This window comes from Mycteria americana, chromosome 2, assembly GCF_035582795.1.
Source record: "Mycteria americana isolate JAX WOST 10 ecotype Jacksonville Zoo and Gardens chromosome 2, USCA_MyAme_1.0, whole genome shotgun sequence".
In the NCBI taxonomy this organism is placed as follows: domain Eukaryota; kingdom Metazoa; phylum Chordata; class Aves; order Ciconiiformes; family Ciconiidae; genus Mycteria; species Mycteria americana.
In genome coordinates this window covers 116,748,829-116,768,061 of record NC_134366.1, presented here as the reverse complement: position 1 = coordinate 116,768,061, position 19,233 = coordinate 116,748,829, and the positions used below count along the sequence as shown (strand labels likewise).

General features: G+C 39.8%; 1 protein-coding gene across 6 annotated transcripts in view; it reads left to right on the top strand.

Moving 5' to 3' along the window:
- The window catches only part of LDLRAD4 (low density lipoprotein receptor class A domain containing 4), a 293,336-nt gene that overhangs the window by 33,063 nt on the left and 241,040 nt on the right, over positions 1-19,233 (top strand). For all 6 annotated transcript variants that reach the window (XM_075494312.1, XM_075494317.1, XM_075494314.1 and 3 more), the window contains one exon: positions 12,344-12,474. The gene's annotated coding sequence lies outside the window, so the exon portion shown is untranslated. The remainder of the gene's footprint in view (positions 1-12,343; positions 12,475-19,233) is intronic.

The window sequence follows — 19,233 nt, the reverse complement described above, 5'->3', positions numbered from 1 at the left end:
TCTTAAATACGTTATCCCAGAGGCAGTACGACCATCACCAATGGGCTTGGCCGTGGCCAGTGGTGGGTCCATCTTGGAGCCAGCTGGCATTGGCTCTATCGGACATAGGGGAAGCTTCTAGCAGCTTCTCACAGAAGCCACCCCTGCAGCCCCCCTGCTACCAAAACCTTGCCACGCAAACCCAATACAGACTTTTTAAAAAATTCAGGCTGTGTCATTATTGAGTAACTTAAAACCTAAATTGGGAACAGGATCATAAACTAGATAGAGAAGAGATTCAGTATATGTCTAACTCAGGATACCTTAATTTACGTTCTTCCTGCTTACTTTAACAAGGATTAAATAATTGGCTGTTTGAAAATTAGCAGTGAGTTGATATCTTTGTTTTCTGTGCCTGTGTCAATCATAAGACAACACTGGAGTTACTTGTTGCTTTATCACTATTCTAAGTGAGCATAATATACGCAGGATACTTGAGCAATTTAGGAAGGTTGAGAATTTTATATAATCTGTCTAGTGTATTGGTGTTTTTGTGAAGCAGGAGTATTTTCCGCAATCTGTGCATTTCCACAAGATGTGCATTCTGTTCGTATAGCACTGGGCCAAAAAAATGAATCTCAAAAACTCTGTGTCTGTAACATACCATCCAGAAGTGGCTATTAATTTCCATGATTTTCAGGTTTATAAACCACACTGCACTTCTGCAGGCATTTATCAGTTGTTTGAAACAACCTGCTACAGAAACGTACATTATTTTAATAAAGCCCATGCTTCTTACCTAGTATGGCATCAGTTAGCACTGCAAAAAAAAAAAAAAAACCAAACAACTTTCTTCCTCTGAGCTTGTCTACCTCGTTTGATTTCTAGAAATTAATATCCAGTGCCTTGGTACTTTGTTAGAAATAACAGGCAGGACTTCATGGTAATAGGCAGTTACAGTCCCTTTTAGTTGACAAATGAATACATTTTTTTCCCTGCTCCATTCACTGAAGATTTCTTTTGCCCATCAGGTTCAGATCTAGTGCTGCAGCTGTGTTCAGGTGGGCCAGCAGGGAATAGCACGAGGATTTGCTCCCTATTTTCTTTGCAAGAGCAGCATAGGGTATTGATAAGACTTTGGTCTGAACCTGTTCAGTCAGTACAGGTTACTTGTATCCTGCAGGTCTCTAATGCAGCCTACTCTTGTCCGTCTGTCTGTCCCACCCTTATTCCGTCATGCTTCCTTGTAGGATTCATTTTCTAGATTAAGGAACAAGTGCTGTATCTTTTAATCCCTTAAATCCCTTTTCTGTTCTTGTTTCGTGGATGGGCTTAGCACTGTTTTCTACAGATGCAATGAAACATCCTGTTGCAACCTCCCTCTGTCAGTCACTTGACAGCTCACTTTTTCCCTTCAGAACAGTGACTCTTGATCTTCCCTTTCAGAAACCCTGCTGTGGTTGCTGTAATCACTTTCTGAGTTCTTGTTAACTCAAGTATATCACAGTTTTAAACTGTGTGTATGTATTTGATTTACAGAATTTTTTTCTGCAACTCGGGGGGCTCCAAAGGCTAGTGAAGCAGCTTTCCAAACAAAGTCAGCAATAAATGTTGACTTGACAATCCTAGTTGATAAAGTAATTGGTCTGTCTGCAGTTTGAAAAGTCCCACAAGCTCTACCAGCATGCCCTGACTCCTGATATGAAGGTAAAGGGTATTTCCTGCTTGGTCTCACAGTTGAACTTGCTAAAGAACGTGAGATCTGATAGTGAGGTTGTGTTGTGAGGACTGCTTGTGGCACATATTTGCCAAGATACGCAACTGTTTATGACATTTATGTGAAGTATTTAATTAGTAAAAGTTTTTATTTTGAAACATTTTTAAATTGTATAGATATATTGCAGGTGAAAGCTCTGGTGAATGAAATGCACCACCAGTTTGCTCTGCAAATGTGTTTCTAAAATCCTGAATTCTAACGTGTGTCTTAATGGTGAGCCAAGAAAGAAGGTCCTTTTTGGTTTCCTGAAACAGCCTCTCACGTTCTTCTGCACCTGGACTCTTCTCAGCATCTGCTTCCTCACTGCCGTTTCTTTTTTAGCCCCATTGTTTGAGGAGGGTTTCTTTTTTCTCAGGTGTCCGTGGCATGCCTTCTTCTGTTTCTCCATCGCTTCCTACGTGCTCTACATGCACTCCTCTCATTCCTCTGCTGGGGTATTCTGGTGGCAGCTCCCACTCGTCACAGCTGCTGCCATTTTCCCTACGTACTGCAGTAAAAAGCTGGAAAATACCAGTTTCAGGACTACCTATGGAGCTTGCATCTTTTGGTTTCTTACATATAATGAATGAGGTTTGAATTCAAGATCAGAAGTGGGGACCTCTTCTGCTTGAGGTGAAAGATGAAGAGTTCTCTCAAGCAGAACAGTGTGTCCTGTGTGGGCTGGCCCCTGGGAGCAGCTCTAATGCCCAGCTGACTGCCCCTGAGTCTGTGGTGGGGTCCTGGATGTGGGTGTCCTTTTATTCTGCTTTAGGTAATGGACCTGGTCACTAGTGATGGTAATATACCAGGCGGTCGTGCAAACACATCTGGCACTGGCGTTCTGAAAAAGCCATTGTAGGTGCATGAATGAGGGCTTGATTTGGTTGTACTGCATCTGTGTTGTGGTCTGGTCTGTGAAATGATCCAATGCAACTGCTGTTTTGGCATGTGTAAAGCACAGGACAGATAGTTCTGTTTCCCAGGGAGGCAGATGTATGAGTTCTGGGTTATGTGGAAGTATCCGTCCTAGCGATGGGAGGAGAGCACGGAGATCTTGGAGCTCTAGGTGCAACTCACAGTTCCTCTCAAAGAGGAAATTTACTTTGTGGAGGAAGGTTTCTCTTCCACAGTTTGAGCTTTTCCCTAGCATATGGGTAGGTAGGAAGAGTTTGCCAAATGTGTGATAGTTACATAAAACATGCAACATCTGACAGATACGAAAAGGGTTATAATAAATCATTCCTTTGCACTCCCTCTCCGAAAAAGCTAAACAAAATGATAATGCAAAGTCCATTAGATTTTCTCTCCTGTTTATGAGGCCCTTTATGTTAGGGTGGAAACTCTGGCTGTGAACATGGGCTAACAATGGCTGGATCTATTTGAGAGCTTTCTGCTGGCAAGTACTATGCTATTTCGAATTACAGTGTTCATTTTGGTTTTATTTGCCACTGCTATTAATACTTGTGTATATGTGGGAGATTATTTCCTATATCTCCATTTCCAGTTCTGCATCTGCTATAACCCAGAGATACTAGAGACTGCGTGAAGTTCTCAGATATTTTTTTGTCTCCTTTCTCCCTTTTCTCTCTTTCCCATTTGTAAAGCTGTACTAGTTTTCCGAAGGATAAAGTGAAGTTAAAAAAAGAAGTAGAGTTTTATTTAGGAGCTGGGGATTATTTTGCTTTACTGGAAATATTTAGCCAAGTTGGTGGTTTGGAAATATTTTCATGAGAACTGCTTGAGCTAAAAGTTACTGAGACAAAATTCCATAAAAATAACTGTGAACTCCAGTTTATAACAAGGTCATTGTTGGCAGCCTTCAGTTTAAAAACTTTCCGTAGCTGCAAGAAAGGAAGAATTATGGATCAAAGTGATCTGGATTTTTTTTGGCAATTAAAAAAAAGAAGTTAACATTTGGATTTGAACCCCACTGTGACTAGTTCATTTCCATTCAGTTTTTACTCTGTATCCTTAATATGAATGACACTGAGGAATAGAGGATGGGAAGAGACACTTTTTTTGTATTTAAAATTGGTTCCACAGGATGGAAATTTGGCAACAGACGTGGAAACTAAGGAAATCTGTTTACAGAGCGCTCTGCCTCTCCGTATAATGAAACCAACAAGAAAGCTTGAATAAAGAGAGATTTTAATGATGAAGCCACACTTTGTTGAAATTTTTCTTCGTGCTGCTTTCTTGGTCTTTTTACCTCATTGATAAACTAGTTATTTGGTGTGAGATGTAATGTAAATTGAGGGTGCCAGCACTCATCTTGTGTCCTGTGCTCTTCAGAGCTTCTGGCCACTGTTCACACGAATGAGCCAGATACAAAGAGTCTGGAAGTGGTGATATCAAAGAAGCTGAGGGTGTTACAGATACTGCTAGGATAAATGTTAGGAGAGAACTTCTCTGAGAGGAGTCATTGCAGGTTTCAGACATAAATTTAAGGGGTGGGCTGTGACTTCTGTTAATGCAGGTACACACAGGAGTAAGTGGAATCAGTTTCCTATCTCTAACTCCTACAAATCATTGTCAGATCTTTTCAGAATTCAGGTGGGTGTACCCGTGCCCTCCGTGGTGTGCTAGCAGGAAACGGCGAGGATGGGAGGCTGCAGGGACACAATTCCCTGCGCCATTAACTTAATGATCAGCAAAAATGAGCCAATAGGGGCATGGAAATTAGTATATTAATCTGGTAAAGAATAGTAGAAATTTGCCTAAGATCATGGAGAAAACCTGGGAGAAGCTGTAAGTTGCTGACTCAGAAAATTTTCTGGTGCTGTGCAGTTGCCTGCAGTCCCAGACATCTGGCAAACAGCAGGAAAATATTTTATTTTTTTTTAATATTTGCTTACTTTTTGTTCTTCAGATTAAAAATTGTTAGAAAAATTAATAAAGTCTTGTCTTCACTGAAGAGTTACAAGAGGAGAAATTGTTGTTATTGTGCCTGTGCCACTTCTTAGTCATATATGGAGCCATATATAAAGGGGAGAGGTTGGTGGTACCTTAAATTCCCTGGCTGTTTGGCTTCAAAATAAGCAAATTCTTATGGGTCTTTTTTTAAGGCAGAGTATTACATTCCTTTGTTCCCTAACATCTTGTCTGCAAAGATGTAGAATTCATCTATTTGCAAGGATAATATTTACTTCATAATGCGGTATTTACAAATGTGTTAGTTACCTGAATGAATACAAGCTCTGCAGGAAGAGTCAACTTTTCTTTTACGAAGGGAAATGCCACCTTTCAGAGTAACTGAAGCCCTGTGAGGGGGCGAACGTGCAAGTGAATAAAAAAGATCTTGCATAGCATTCAGAGGTCTTTGACAACATTCTTCACCAGAAGGAAGCCAAGCAGCTATGTGTGAAGAAGGAGGGTCATATCTTGGACTAATATGTGGGTAAAAGATGGGAAGAATAAGGTAGGAATAAGTGGTCCCTTCTGAGAGTGACCAGTGTAGTTGGTCCGGTTGGTGTACTCAACGTACAAAATGTACACTGGAGAAGGGGCTCGTTGATGAAGTGAGAAAGTTTGCTGATGATACTAACTTGTTCACAGTAGTAAGGTTGAAGTGAACCGTGAAGAATTGGAGGAGTGCCTGACATGGCTGTGTGACTGAGTAGTAGAAGGGCAGGTAAAATTCAGTGCAGATAAATGGGAAGTTATCTACCTGGGGAAAAATAACTGTGATTCCACTAAAAAATGATGAGCTTTGAGCTCTCTGTTACCATGAGTGAGTCAGTTACCAGGTTATGATAAACAGCAATGTAAAACAGGAACTCAACTGCTCTACGCTGATCAGAAAAACAAATCGAATGCTAGGAAATATTAATAAAAGAATAGAGAATTAAACTGATGGCATCCTTGTTGCCACTGTGTAAGTTCATGGCTCACCAGCATCTTGTATAGCATGTGCAGTTCAGGTCCCCTCAGCTCAGAAATAATACAGTAGGATGGGAAAAATTTGGAGAAAGCAGCAGTCATAAGAGGTACGGAAAGGCTTATGTACAAAGAAAACTGGGACTCTCTGTCCTGGAAAGAAGAGACATTGGAGGATATCCTTGAGGTCTGCAATATTGTGAGTGATGGGGAGAGGGTGCACACGTTCAAGTTGTTCGCTATCTCTTCCAACACATGCCTCTCTAGGGAGGGATCACGTAAAGTAAGAGTATAAGCAAACAGAGGAGAGGTGGGTCTTCTTAAAACACTGTGCCAAAGAATATTGTGTTGGCTAAAAGTTTACCTGAGTCCACTTTCTGACACTACATGCTCAAAAAAAAAAGAAAAAAATTCTGTAATTGTATGTATGATGTAACGGATAGGTGCACTTTGAAACATTAGTGTTTTCTATGGTCTTTTGCAGTTTTGTGTAGCCTTGTATTTCCCGCAGTAGGTAACTATGACAAGCCTATAAGGAAAAGTGAGAGAAGCTCATTTAGCTGAATTAAGTGGCCTCCCTATATGTATAAAATTATTGGAATCCTCATTTAATGTGTGAGGAAGCCTTTTTGGTTTTTCTTATGTAATCTCCCAGCTTCCTCACTTACTTAGGAGGATATAGTACCTTTACTTGGATTTTAAAAAGCAGTCTTGGATTTAGTTTCTAGTAAATGTCTCCACCATTCCCTTTGTCCCTAGAAAATAACTCTCTTAGCATGTTTGAGAATTTCAGTTGCACATGAAGGAGAAGTACTCTAAGTTACAGTGGTGTGGATTTGTTGGCAGCCCTGGATTCTCATTAAGGCATTATGCCTCTTTAGGCACGTATGCTGTCGTTAAAGAAGGTGAAATTGTGCTTTAGCCCTCAAACATGGCAGGTTCCTTCTCAGTGCACTGTCAGCTTATTTTGAAGTGGTCCTTCTTTAACAACTGTTACTGAAATATCGGGTCCCAGGTTTGGTGCAAAAAAGCAGTTGTTTCTGCCAAGAAAGCTGGGAGCTCTCTGCCTCAGTATCCTCCTCTTAGTAACAGGGCATGGTTTTTTTGAATATGCCCTTCCCAGTTTTGGAGCTCACCCTGTATGTTGCTGAAACAGCAGGTCTTCATTGAAAGCAAAGGAATAATGACAACACCAAAAGCTTTCAGCTGCAACTCCCCACACGTCCCCGGTCTGGGTGAGCTCAGTTCCCTCCTTCCCGAGGTCACTCACCTCAGTAACACCATACGTTATATAGATGTTCTAAGTGCATGCACTTGCCTCTGTTTTGTGCATATTCTGTGTGTTTTATGCCTTCCCCCCTCCCTCCATCCCCAGTGCCTGCCCTGTATTCTGAACCTTCACTCGAGATGTTAACAGTCATCCTTGGCAGGCTCATCAGGGAACCATGGGCTGGCCTCTGTTGCTCGGGCTGTCACATCCTTGCTCCTTGTGCTATATCTGGTCTGGGGATTTCCGTTTCCCGGACCAGCTGGAGAGCTCGAGTGTGCACGCATGGGCCTCCATTGCTCACTGAACCCTGATGTGTTGTTTTACCTAGCGACTCTGCCTGGGGTGATTCCTCACAGCACTAGGAGACCTTCATTCATTTCTATTCTGATGGGCACTTTCTGTTTTATGAAACTTCTCTGTCTCATAGCATTATTTGTCTGTGAAAAGGGCCAATACCATTGTTGGTTATGCAGTATCTGGTGTGATACTTGTGTGTGATTGACTTGTGTGTAATGTTTTGCTTCTGAAATGATAGGCAAATCTGGGGATGGTCTTGAACACGGTTGCAGAGAAAGCACAAGTACCAAAGTTTAATGGGAGCCCAGGTTTCCTGATGGTAACTTGTTGGGCTAACAGCAGATTCATTTGTTTCCTAATTAATCAGAAAGAGTGTTCTTTTTACTTCAGCCATCTGGTGGAGAGCATGTTGTTTAGCTTCTTGCTACTGCAAATTGGAGCTACACAGGAAAAAGGATGTTTCAACTTCTGTTTTTGGCTTGTTTTTCTAGGTTGAGTCAGTATAGAGCACATTAAAACATACAGTCATCAGTTGCAAAGTTCATCTCTCAAGGACTGCAAAAATTTAACTTAAATTGTCTTTCCCGAAAAGACAAGATGATGATATTGACAGTTTAATTGCTTATTATTACTTGTTTTATTCCATGAAATCAATTGTCAAGACAAAAGTGAAATTTCCGTAGTGAACTGCAGAACTATTCTAGGATACTGAATTTGTTACCGCTTTGTAGAGAACGTTCAGTGTCGCTTTTACATTTCTTCTTTGGATTAATGTCAAAAACATATTGCCTGTCACACAATTTGTTGTTGAGTGTGCCATTAGCTTGCTAACTCCTCACAAGGATCTTAAAACATTGCATTTGTTTTCTCCAGAAGTCCCTTTAGCGCAGCCTTTCTTTGGAAGCTATATTGTTCTTGTGGAATATTTTCCAAGGAGCAAGCAGTCTGTCCCTATGCGATGTTTACTGTATTTTTGCCTTGCAGCCAGCAGATTTTAGTACAAACTTGCCTGGGGGTGGCCTCGTCCTATTTTCCTCTTAGATGGTTCTGGCATTTATAGAGCTTGGGAGATCGTGCTTCTGAATTTTCCAGTCTGAAGATCTTGAGCCAAAACAGCAGGGGAGATAGCAAACCTGTACGTTGTTTGGCTTACGGCAGCTGGGCCTGTTTTTCCTTTGACCTAAAGCAATGGCAGATTTTCTTGGGTTTTGTGTGGAGGAGGGGGGAAGTAAAGAAGAGGAAAGATATGTGAGGAAAACTGCTTTATCTCTGTGCTTGGAAAAAGCAAACCTTTCCCCCCCCCCCCCCCCCCTTTTTTTGCACCCCTAACAAAGGTAACTCAATAAACTCCAAGCTACTTTTACATTCCATGTAGAGATTTTCTTTGTTTGAGTTAGTTTATGAATACTGATTATTGATGAGAGAAGGGGCTGTGCTCTGTTTTAATATTTCATTAACAATTTGAGCGACAAACTCTTTTTATATTGTAGTACCGTAGCACTTGCAGAATGGACTTTATAGTGGAGGACTGGCTCCTTTGCAGTTTTTAGTGACATTTGATAGCTTCCCCCCAACCTTTATTTTCTCCCTTGTGTCTTGGTCAGTGAAAGAAACTCTTGTCAATTAGGGCCCAGAGTCTCTGCTGGGGAATGAACTTTGATGAATGAATGTGGGAAAATATGAAATACCCTGCAGATGGGTAGCTTGGAGAACATAGCAACTCTTCGAGTTTGGCCTTGTGCTTGGAGAGCCTTTGTTGTCTGTAAACACTGTCTCTGCAGTCATCCCCTCTAAATGAGGTTTCCTGTGGAAATAGATTTCACTCTTGCTGCCTTTTACGTGTCCTAGTCTCATATTTATCAGCAGATGTTTCAGTTAAGTTTTGCATTTATGTAGCAAAAATATTTAGTTGTGCCCCAGAGTGAATTTATTCCTAGAGGAATGGTTTTGCATGTGATTGTTGGAATCCCGAGCTTATGAATTCCAGGAGCATAGGAGAGTTTCCTAAAAAGTTTGTGAGAACAACAGTGAGTGTTGAGGCTTAGTACATGTTTGAAGTGGAACACAAATTAACATTGCCTATGTGTGCCAAGCATTTCCAAGGGACTTGTAGTGATTAAACCAAACTAAACCCCATCATTTCTCTAAAGATTGATAGGATTCCTATTTGTATGTCTACACTAGTGTGGGACAAACAGGTGACAGATCCTGAGCCTCCTCAGCTGAACATAAAGGGAAAGAAAAAAATTCATCTTTCTCTAAGTTTCAATGTTTTCTCCCTTTATATTGTTTATTTCGTAGTTTTTCCTTACAGATATCTGGGGATCTTCATGATGACTGTTGTAGGAGAAGCTATTGTTTCTGCTGTAGTTCTGGCAAGAGATGATAGTGCAGAAGCTACGTAGCTGCTCCTGTGAGGAAGCTGTTTAACAGCTTCATAGCGCAAATGCTCATCCAGAATAAGAATTTCCTTAATTGGCAACTTTGATAAATTTCTCTCCCCCCCTCTTGTCCCCTCTAAGTCAGTCAGTGATATATCCAAATCATGTTTCATCCTAAGGGGAAGATTATTTGGACCTGTAAATGGGTACAAGAAGCAAGGGGAACGTTAGTCAGAGCAGACACACGTTAGTCTAAAGGTTTCCCGTTGGGGTAAGAAGGGTCAGCAGAGAGTTGGTGCTGTAGAACCAGCATCTCCAGTCTCTCTTGGCCGAGCAGTGGGAATGTCTTAGGCTGGTGGAGCGGGCCAGGAAGGAGCTGAGCCTTTCAAAAAATATGCTGATTTCAAAATAGTTAGGCATGCTATGTAGGCAAGTAGTCCAATTTTGCCTAGCTGTTCTATATTTATTTTCCTCTCTTCTTTCCATTCTGCAAGTCAGTGTTGCAGTATGAGGCTTTCATTATGTCATAGATGAATTTGTTACCTGTCACCTGACTGAAATACCCTCACCTTTGCATGCTTCGCTCTTTGTGCATAGGGAGACTGTTTAAATTAGATACATTTAAAAAAAAAAGTAATCCATTCTGAGTTGATACTTCATCTCATTTTCCTTTAATAATCACCTCTTTTCAGTACTGGCTTTCTTCATCTAACGTTAACTTTTTCTGCTTTTTGTTGCCCTTTGTTCTACAAATCCCAATGGGCCATAGTGAATTCTTGTTTCACATCTTCCCCTTTTTTCAATGATTGTCCAAACTCTGAAGGCAAACACAGACAAAGGAGGACCCTCAGACTTCTGTGAATGTTCTCTCTTGGACTTTAGTACTGCTCCTCATCTCACTTTTGTCACTAAATGTAATAATTCCTATGATTTGTTGTCTGATATTTAATACTTCTACTGTTGCCCTTAGGAACAGATTTCCTTCCCATGTTAAACTTACTCAGGGAGGCTGTAATCATGACTTACTAATTTCTCTTGTCTTTTAATGTTCTCAAGAATGTCTTCCTTAACATTGAATAGCAGATCTGGTAGATTCTTTGCTGATATTAATTGCTGCGTAACCAAGTGCCCTTGAAAGTCAGTTATGTAAATGAGCAGCCTTGAGCTGGCCATAAGAACGATGCTGGCTTGAGTTTTAATTTAATAATTGAGGAATTGGAACATAAAATGGTTCTTTAAATCTAAAATAGAGTCATATTCTTTATTAGACAAATTCTAATTGCATGAACTATGATATATCAGTGGTTTAACATTTAGTTTAGGTGGTCACTTTGCATGCAACTGAGCACCTTGGTTACAGTTATTATTAGGAAAAAGCCTTGCGTTCAGTTGCCTTAGGTATTTTTAGTTGAGTATTTCAAAAGAAATTACTAATTTTTTGTGGCTTTAAAATACCAAGTAGAACCTTTCTTGAAAAATATTCTTTACATCTGTGTTTTTCCTTTCTTAACTTAGTTACCATAAAAGTCGCAATTCTTCTGTAAAAGTTCCTTGTATTTTTCCTGAAGATGCATCATACCTGAATCTCTTGGCTTATTAAAAAGTACATGAGTTCTGGACTATGGAGGGCAGGTACATTATCCAAATACTTGTTTTGTCTGTTTGGATAAAGGTTATTTATCGTTACGTACAATATATGCAAAAATTGGTGGATGCGAAGTTATTTGCAAATATAGGCTTGGCAAACCTCCTCTGGAATTCGGAAAGGGTTTTCCAGCTCGACTTAGTCATTTTTTCCCAAATGTCTTGGCATAACTGATCACTCAGGAGTGACATATGGTAGAAACATGCTCTAAGGGACAAGTCTCCCGGATGGCGCACAGCACCACACAAGATAGACAGATGGTGGCTTATTCAACCTTGGAAAAAGTTTAATCCTACATATTGGCACGGCGGCCTGGGTACTGAGAGAGAGGCACGCACATGCCTGTGAAATCTGAGGCAAAGCTTTTGTGAGTTTGCTTGCTATTACTGAAAGAACTAGAAAGATTGAGCTGATATGGTACAGCATGAGTATCTGCAAAATTACGTGTTCAACATGCTATCCAGAAAAAGTGATGTTCCCTAGAAAAGTGGAAATTCCAGAGTTAGCAGAACACTGCAGAGAATAAAGTTTGCTGAACTTTTCACAGCTGTTTCTAGACTAAAACACATTTATTCGACAAAGCTGTTGAGTACTTACCTTAACTTATCCACCAATAGCTGTTGATTAATTGAAGTGTCTAACAGGAGAAAGGGTATTTTGTGTTATTCATGGTTTTACTTGTGTTCCAGGAGTTGCTATTGGTTTTGTGAAGTGTATTAGCACTTCACAGCACAGAAACGGTAACCTTTCTCTTAGGTAAGTTCAAACAAAAAGTTAGAAATTCCCTGATGTTACATTTAAATTTAGAGCAGAAAATGCAAACTGTACCTTATAATTTTTTTAAAAAGAAGCAGAGTAACATCAGGCCTTTCACTTTAATATCTTTGTATTTAAGACAGTGAAGAGAGAGATAGAATATCTGACATGGAAAAATGAATCCTTGGTGTGGCTTGTTGAGATACCTAGGGAAGAACAAAATCGCCTTTGAATTCTTTCTGGAAACCCAGTAGCGATTGATCAATTGATTGATCTTCTGGAGTCACTGCCATTTTTGGAAGGATTTTGAAAATACTGACCCACTGAGAACACGAAGGATTGCCTATCAAACTTTTTTTTCCCCCACTTCCTTTTTCTTGTAGATCACACTCAATATTCACAACTAGGAGGAAAAGGAAGAATCTCCTGACTCTCTGGACTTCAAGGATCTCATTATGTTATATTGGATGAGTTTAAACTAGACAAGACTTCTTTCTGAAACACTTCCAGAAAGGTAAATGTAATTCAAACAAACTAATCTTTTGCCAGTAGAGGAATACTGTGGTCAAATTAATCTCATGCCAGTAACATTTCAGCCATACCGTACCACAACATCATGATCTTTTGGATACATTTTTATAGCAATTATATATATGCATGTGTTGATGTGTGTATAGATATATATCCATATACATAGCTATAGCTAAACCTTGCTAGTAATTTTTAGATGTTGGAAGATTTTGATTTGTTAGCCCTGGTATTTTTTGAGGAAATATATTGGTTTCAAGGAATTGTCTCAGGTGAAAGAGGTGGGGAAGGAAGAGGGAGGCAAGTGAGATGCCCAGAGTAGCCAGCATATTGCTAATTATTTCACTGGATGTGGAAGACCCAGTTAATGTTTCTTTTCTGCCTAATGAGAAAAATTACTTGAAGATGAGACCCTAGTCGCTGAACCATAAGGTCAAATGGCTCATTCAGCATTGAGTAACACATACTTTTAAAATGTGGTGTGGTATGAGAGGCACAGAGAGAGCCACAAAGAGAGAGACTAATTCAGTAATCTGTTGTTCAGCATATGCATTGAAGAAGTAAGAGATGTCAAATTCTTGCTTTCAGCTGAGGGTGCTCTTGTGTAATATAAAGATATGCTTACTTTTGGGCTAGTAAAAATAAACATTCACTCTTCCCGAGGATGTGAGTACCTTTCAGGTACTTATTTTCTTGTCACCCTTTTCTTTCTTTTTCTGTGCTCCATTGTGAGAAATGGTGACCATATCTGAGTCAAACCTGAAGGCCTACAGTAATTACTGCAGAACTACTGCACTCTTTCCAACTGTTTTTTTTTCATCTACTATAACTAATTATTATAGGACTTAATCAATACAAATTTTAATAATTAGATTTTGTGCCCAAGTGCACAGGCAGCAAAATATGACAGACATCAGTTTACTCTCTGTCTAGACCCTACAAGAGTTTCTTACACACTGCAGAGGAGTGAGTGTTTTGGTGGCCCATCCAGCCCCCTGTGACAGAGTCCTGCCTTGCTGTCACAAAGCATGCCTGTGGGCCTTCCAAACATCATTTATTTGTGAGAAAGAGAGCTACAATCTGGTGAGATGATTAAAATTCTGCAGATCCACAGCTGACACCTTTTTGACCCAGATCTGAAGTTCAGACTCGGAAATACTTTAGTCCCTTGAAATTTTAAGTCATGCTTCACAGAATTGCTGTTTTTATAATTTATAGGCTAAGCGTGATCATATCATTGTTGAATCGCTGAACGTCAGTGTGTGTGAATCAGCCATCTGCTGTCAGGACTGAGTCTTGTATCTCCCTGGCCAGTGACAGTGGAGGTCATTAAACCATGATGGCTCTCTGTCAGATGGGAATGGTTCAAGGTAATAACATGGCTGTGTCCAAAAAAAGCCACTTTCCTTCAGCCTACTGGTTGTAATGACATTTGGAGGACTGAAATGGAGAAAGAGGAGTTGTAATAGAGGAATGGAGACTGTGTGAAGACAGAGATGTGAAATGTTTGGATGTTTGAGAGGAACAAAGGCAGGCTTTTGTAGCAGGGTTTTTGAGTTAATTGTGGAACCAGATGAAGAATGGAGAAACTATCTACACAGGAGAGAAGCAGCTTTCAGGATTTGGAAGAGAAGCTGCATGTAGTAGGGATTTTTTGAGAGGGCTCTGATCCTTAGGTCACTGACCTAGGAGTGGTAAGGAAACTGAGATATAAAATGCATGTAGTCTTATTTTATTTTGTCTAGGCTTGCATGCCTTATGCACTTCCCAAGTGGAGAGTGATTGGCTATTTTGGAACTCGTACAAAGCTTGTGCATGTTTTGCTTCAACCACCAAATGTCCTGGAAACCCAGCATACCCGCAAGGTTAGATCCCTGTGTTAAACTTGCTGTGAAATCTGGGCAGGATGTGGGTTAGTGCTAATGATGGGATCCTCTGCCATCTTGCTCTGCCAGGTCCTGTTTCTTTGGAGATATGGTAATCAATACCAAAAAAATGTAATGCAGAAACTAAGAAAAAGATTTGACAGGAGATAACTGATCCAAACCAGAGGACACCAAGATGGTTAAGAAAGGACGGACACAACTGTATGTGCAGTGGTGGGAATTCTGCCATACTAGTTCATGCAAATCGCTGCCGGGCTGTTGAGAGAGCTTCTGAAGTTAAGGTTGAGCTGAAACTTTAAAAATCAGGACTGAGACATCTTGCTGCACACCTCATGGAATACATTTAGTCTTTATTTGTTGCAGCTGATTCCAAAATGTACTCTCAAGAGGTGTAGCCAAACAGGAGGAAAGAACAATTTAAAAATCCTCATTTATTCAGTAATCCAGTGGTAGGAAAATATAAATGTAATTGTCTTCTATACTTTTTTTCCCCCCTTGTTGGGAGATTTTTTTTGAGGTATGAATTCCTAATTTAGTACTAAATTTCCCTTCTTTCTCCCCCTTCTCTCCCCAGAAAACTCCAGACCCCACTGGTTTAAAAACTGTACCATGCAGAGTTGATGTAACCACACGTAGGTTGTGAGGTGCGCTGGAGGTGATGTACCTCTCTTAAAATCTTAAGTGCAGGTAAAGCTGAAAATGGCTGCGATCACTTTTATGCTTTCTGTCTAACCCCCTTTGTTCTCTCTCCCTCCCCCTTCCGCTTGTGCTCACTTGCTCTCTCTTTAGTATAACACAGTTGAACAGCAGTGAAGTGTAAAATGTGCTTTTGCCAAGGTCAGTTTCTTGTGATTACTCGCCTGTGGCAACTTATGCCAGTTGCAACAGACTGAGTCTCAGCAGTCCACAAAGTCACACTGGTGCTTATGCAGAGGACACCCAGTGTAGGTTATAGTAACCGTAGTCTGGAATAGCTTGCAATGCTGCTGAATTTTAGCAGCTTTATTTAACTCTTCCGATCTAGCTTGCGCTTGCTTCAGTGGTTTGGAGTCAGTTCCATGAAAGCACTAGGTTGCCCTGTCCTCTGGAGACCCTCAAGGAGGATTTTGCGTAGTTGAAATTCTTGTTGTTAGAGGTTGTTTCTTTTCTTATAGTGGATTACTCAAATTTCAGGAATTATTCATAAATGAAGAGAAGATAAAGCATCACGGACACGTGCATCTTCTAAATATTATATATATATTTTTTGTGGTTGGCTTGCTTTTGGAGGCAGTCATATCAAATACCACTCTATTGACATTGACAGAAGAGAAATTGTCTATCTACATAGTAAGAAGTATTATGGAAAAGTTTAAGAAGTAGTTTTTTAAAGCAACAACTTAAAAGATAGTGACACACAGTCTTTGTACCACCTTTAAAAATGTTGTATATACTCATAAGCATCAAACAATTTTTTGTTCAGAAGCTAATAATGATTTTGACTGCTGTGCCTGGGGAACGAATGTGAGATTCAAGAACATCTGTTTTAGGAGGTAAGATTTGCTGGATCCCATTTTGTTGAGCACACTGGATTGGGTATCACCATGTGGTACCCAGTGGAAGCAGGAGGGACTTCCACTTTCATTCTCCGTTCTCACATATGAGCAAACATATCCCTTTATGAAAAAATGTTATATTTAGAACAGAAAAGCATGGGCTTCCTGTGTTTTATTTTACTTACTTGTACTATCATCAACAATATACATTATTTTTATTTTCATTCTGGAAATATTTACTTTTGTAAGAAGCATTTAGCTCTTGAGCTCTGTGATAGTGACTTTGAGGTTACCTGTCCTTCACTACTGACTAGTGGAGGGGCAATAAGAAATCTAGATGATCAGCTGAAGGGCTAGAGCTGAACTTTGGTGACCTTTGAAATCCAGTTAAGTGCAAAATTTAATTGCTTAAAATTGATTATGCATTTGATTAATTTTAAAACTATGTGTTGCTGTGTTAAGCACTGCTCTCTCGTGTTTGGTTTGGAATGATTCCTGAGCACAAGTAAAATAACAGGTCAGCAACTGAGTCTTGATCCTGTAAACACCCTTGCACAAAGCACACAAGAATATGCCTGTTGCGCTCAGTGGAACTCCCCACAAAACAAGGTGAGGATTCAGAAGTCAAGCCATTTGAAGCACTTCATGAAGGGTTCATCCTGTATCTTCTGTTTAATCTTGCTTCCAGGCTTACAAGAAGTATTTTTATTGATGAGTATGTTACTTGTTGCTTTTTTGCCTATATGGAAGACAATGAAATTAATCTTTTGCTGCAAGTATGTTTTGGACTGACATTTGCTTTCCATTTGTATGGTTTTCATAGCCTATCTGATTCTGTTGCTGTTCCAGCCCCTATTCCTTTGCTTTTAATAACATTTATATTGGCCCAACTTTTATGGAAGAATATGCTATGAGAACTGTGTTCAGACTTTGTGAAGATTGATCTGTCTACTCACCTTTAAGTTGGAAATTCATGGTGGAAATGAGCAGTGTTTTGTGTGTCTGTGCTGTGGTATATAGGCCTGTAGCACTTGCAGTGATGCATGTTGTCTTCTACTTGTTAGAGAGACAGTGGAAATGAGTGTTACCTGTGGGAAGAAACAACTGTACTAGTAGAAGCTGGTCTTCAGTCAGCTGAGAAATGAACAAATGGGTGTTTTTGGGTGCGGTAATACAGAAGAGTTGCATTGTCCATGCTCACCAGAATTTGTCCCATTAATTGCCTTTAATCTTAAGGAACTTGAGGAAAGGAAAGAACTATTCAGGCACTGAAGTTGGTTTTGGAACATTCTTAATGATGTTCCTGCAGTGGGCTGCTGCTGCTGCATGCTCTGAGGATTTCCTCATCAGTACATCCAGCATGAGCAAGCACTTGAGATCGAAGAAATCTGCACAAACCCCTGAACTCATTCAAATCTCTGTGCAGAGCTAACCAATTGTTAAAAATTCATTAGAACTTCACTATTTCTCAAGTTCTCACCTCATGGATTCTGGGTGATAGCAGAAATGCTTTGCTGCACGCAATAAAGGTAGATGTGGTTTTTTCTGGACAAGTGAGAATCCAGAGCCCTTGAAGTCTTGCAAGATTTGCAGCCTAATTTTTTGAACTCATGGGTGGAGATATGAAAGCTTGTTAAGGGATCTTATCCATACACTTCCGAGTAGTTTTAAAGGGAGCTCTCCAAATCAGTGTCCTAGTCAGCTTTGAAACATTTACTCTGCTAATTCAGACATGCTGGAAATAAGCATTTTAACGTATGGATAGAATCCTACTTTTGTAATGCACCTGCAATTTGTGAGTACCACAAGAGGCTTCCCTTTCTGAAGACAACCACTCCACTGTCATTTTAGAAGTAGAGCAATGCCTACCATTTCGTGTACTCATTGCTGCATTAATTTTATTAGAAACAGACCAGGGAAATGAGCAGTAAAGGTGTTGTGCAGCAAAACATCTCTCTTCTCTCTCTTTTTTTTTTTTTTCCTTTTAAAACTCTTAATATTTATCTTGCTTTTCTTGGCAACAGTATCTCCTCATAAGCATTCAGTTCACATTCAGACATAGGGGAGTATCTGAGGACTAGGAGCCAGGTAAAGAGAAGTCAATAAATTTAGACAGAGAAAACATTCTCAAGTTCCCTATAAAAGATGTTTATTCCAAATAAGGGCCTGTGTTAATCTGAGGGAACAGTAGCTCTGTAACAGTTATCACCCGTACATCCTTGGAAGACAACGGGGAGACCAATTGATAAATCATGGTTTTTTGTGTTTCCCCTTTTAATGCCAATATTATCTTAAAGCTTCTAACAGCTTTTAACAAATGCTAATTTTACATTTCAGTTAATGATAAGACAGCATCATCCTGGTAGTTTCCTTCTTATCAGATGGGCAAAATTTAATGTTCAGAAAGTAGAATTAGGAGGCAGGGTTTCTTGGGGGTTGTTACTTCTGGCTTTGACACCTGAATCACTGCATGGACTAGGACACTCTATAACATGACTTCAGCTTCCCCATGGGAAATGCTGGCTAATAATTTCCTGCCTCACGGGTGCATATGGAGATTAACTTCATGGAACGAGTGAAGTATTTATTAATAAATGATCGTTATTGATATGTCACTTACTTGTTCACAGCAGTGACATTGGTAATATATTACTCCTGAGGGGAATGTAAATGAGCATATAAAACAAAAGACACACATTCAAGTAATTTTCATCACCCTTTGCCAAAGCATGTATATTCAGTAGTGTCCATGTTAGTGCTTACTGTTTTGGTGATTTCAAAATATTAATAAGAAATGCCACCAAATACGAAGGGGGAACCCAAGGTCATGCTCGCTTGTTCTGTCTTCAGATCGCACCTACTGGAGTGTCTTTGATAATCTTTCTTTAAAAGCCTGTTAACTGAGAATATAGGTGAAGCAGCATACATTTTAAATCCAGCTACATTTTAGAAGTTAAATCATGTTGCATGTTTTCTGCAGTACAGGTATGATGTATGATTAAATTGTGAAGTGTCCAACAGCAGCATGGCTATTTAATTTTTTTTTTAATTTCTCACATTTTTCGTAACTGAGGTTAAAGAGATAGAAAGTATTTTGCTAATCTGTTTCCAGTGTCAGAGCTGTCATTTGGCCTGTGACGGGAGATGTGGGAAAATGAGCATTACTTTACATTTCTTTCAGTGGTCAGCTTGAAGGATGCGGCTGAACAGCAAGGTCATACCGAGTTTTGAAGGAGGGTTTTTTTAGATGCTTTTACTATTTTATTAGCTCCTTAATGAAAAAGGCCCCATGATCTTTATTTTTTGTTTCTTTATAGGTTTACA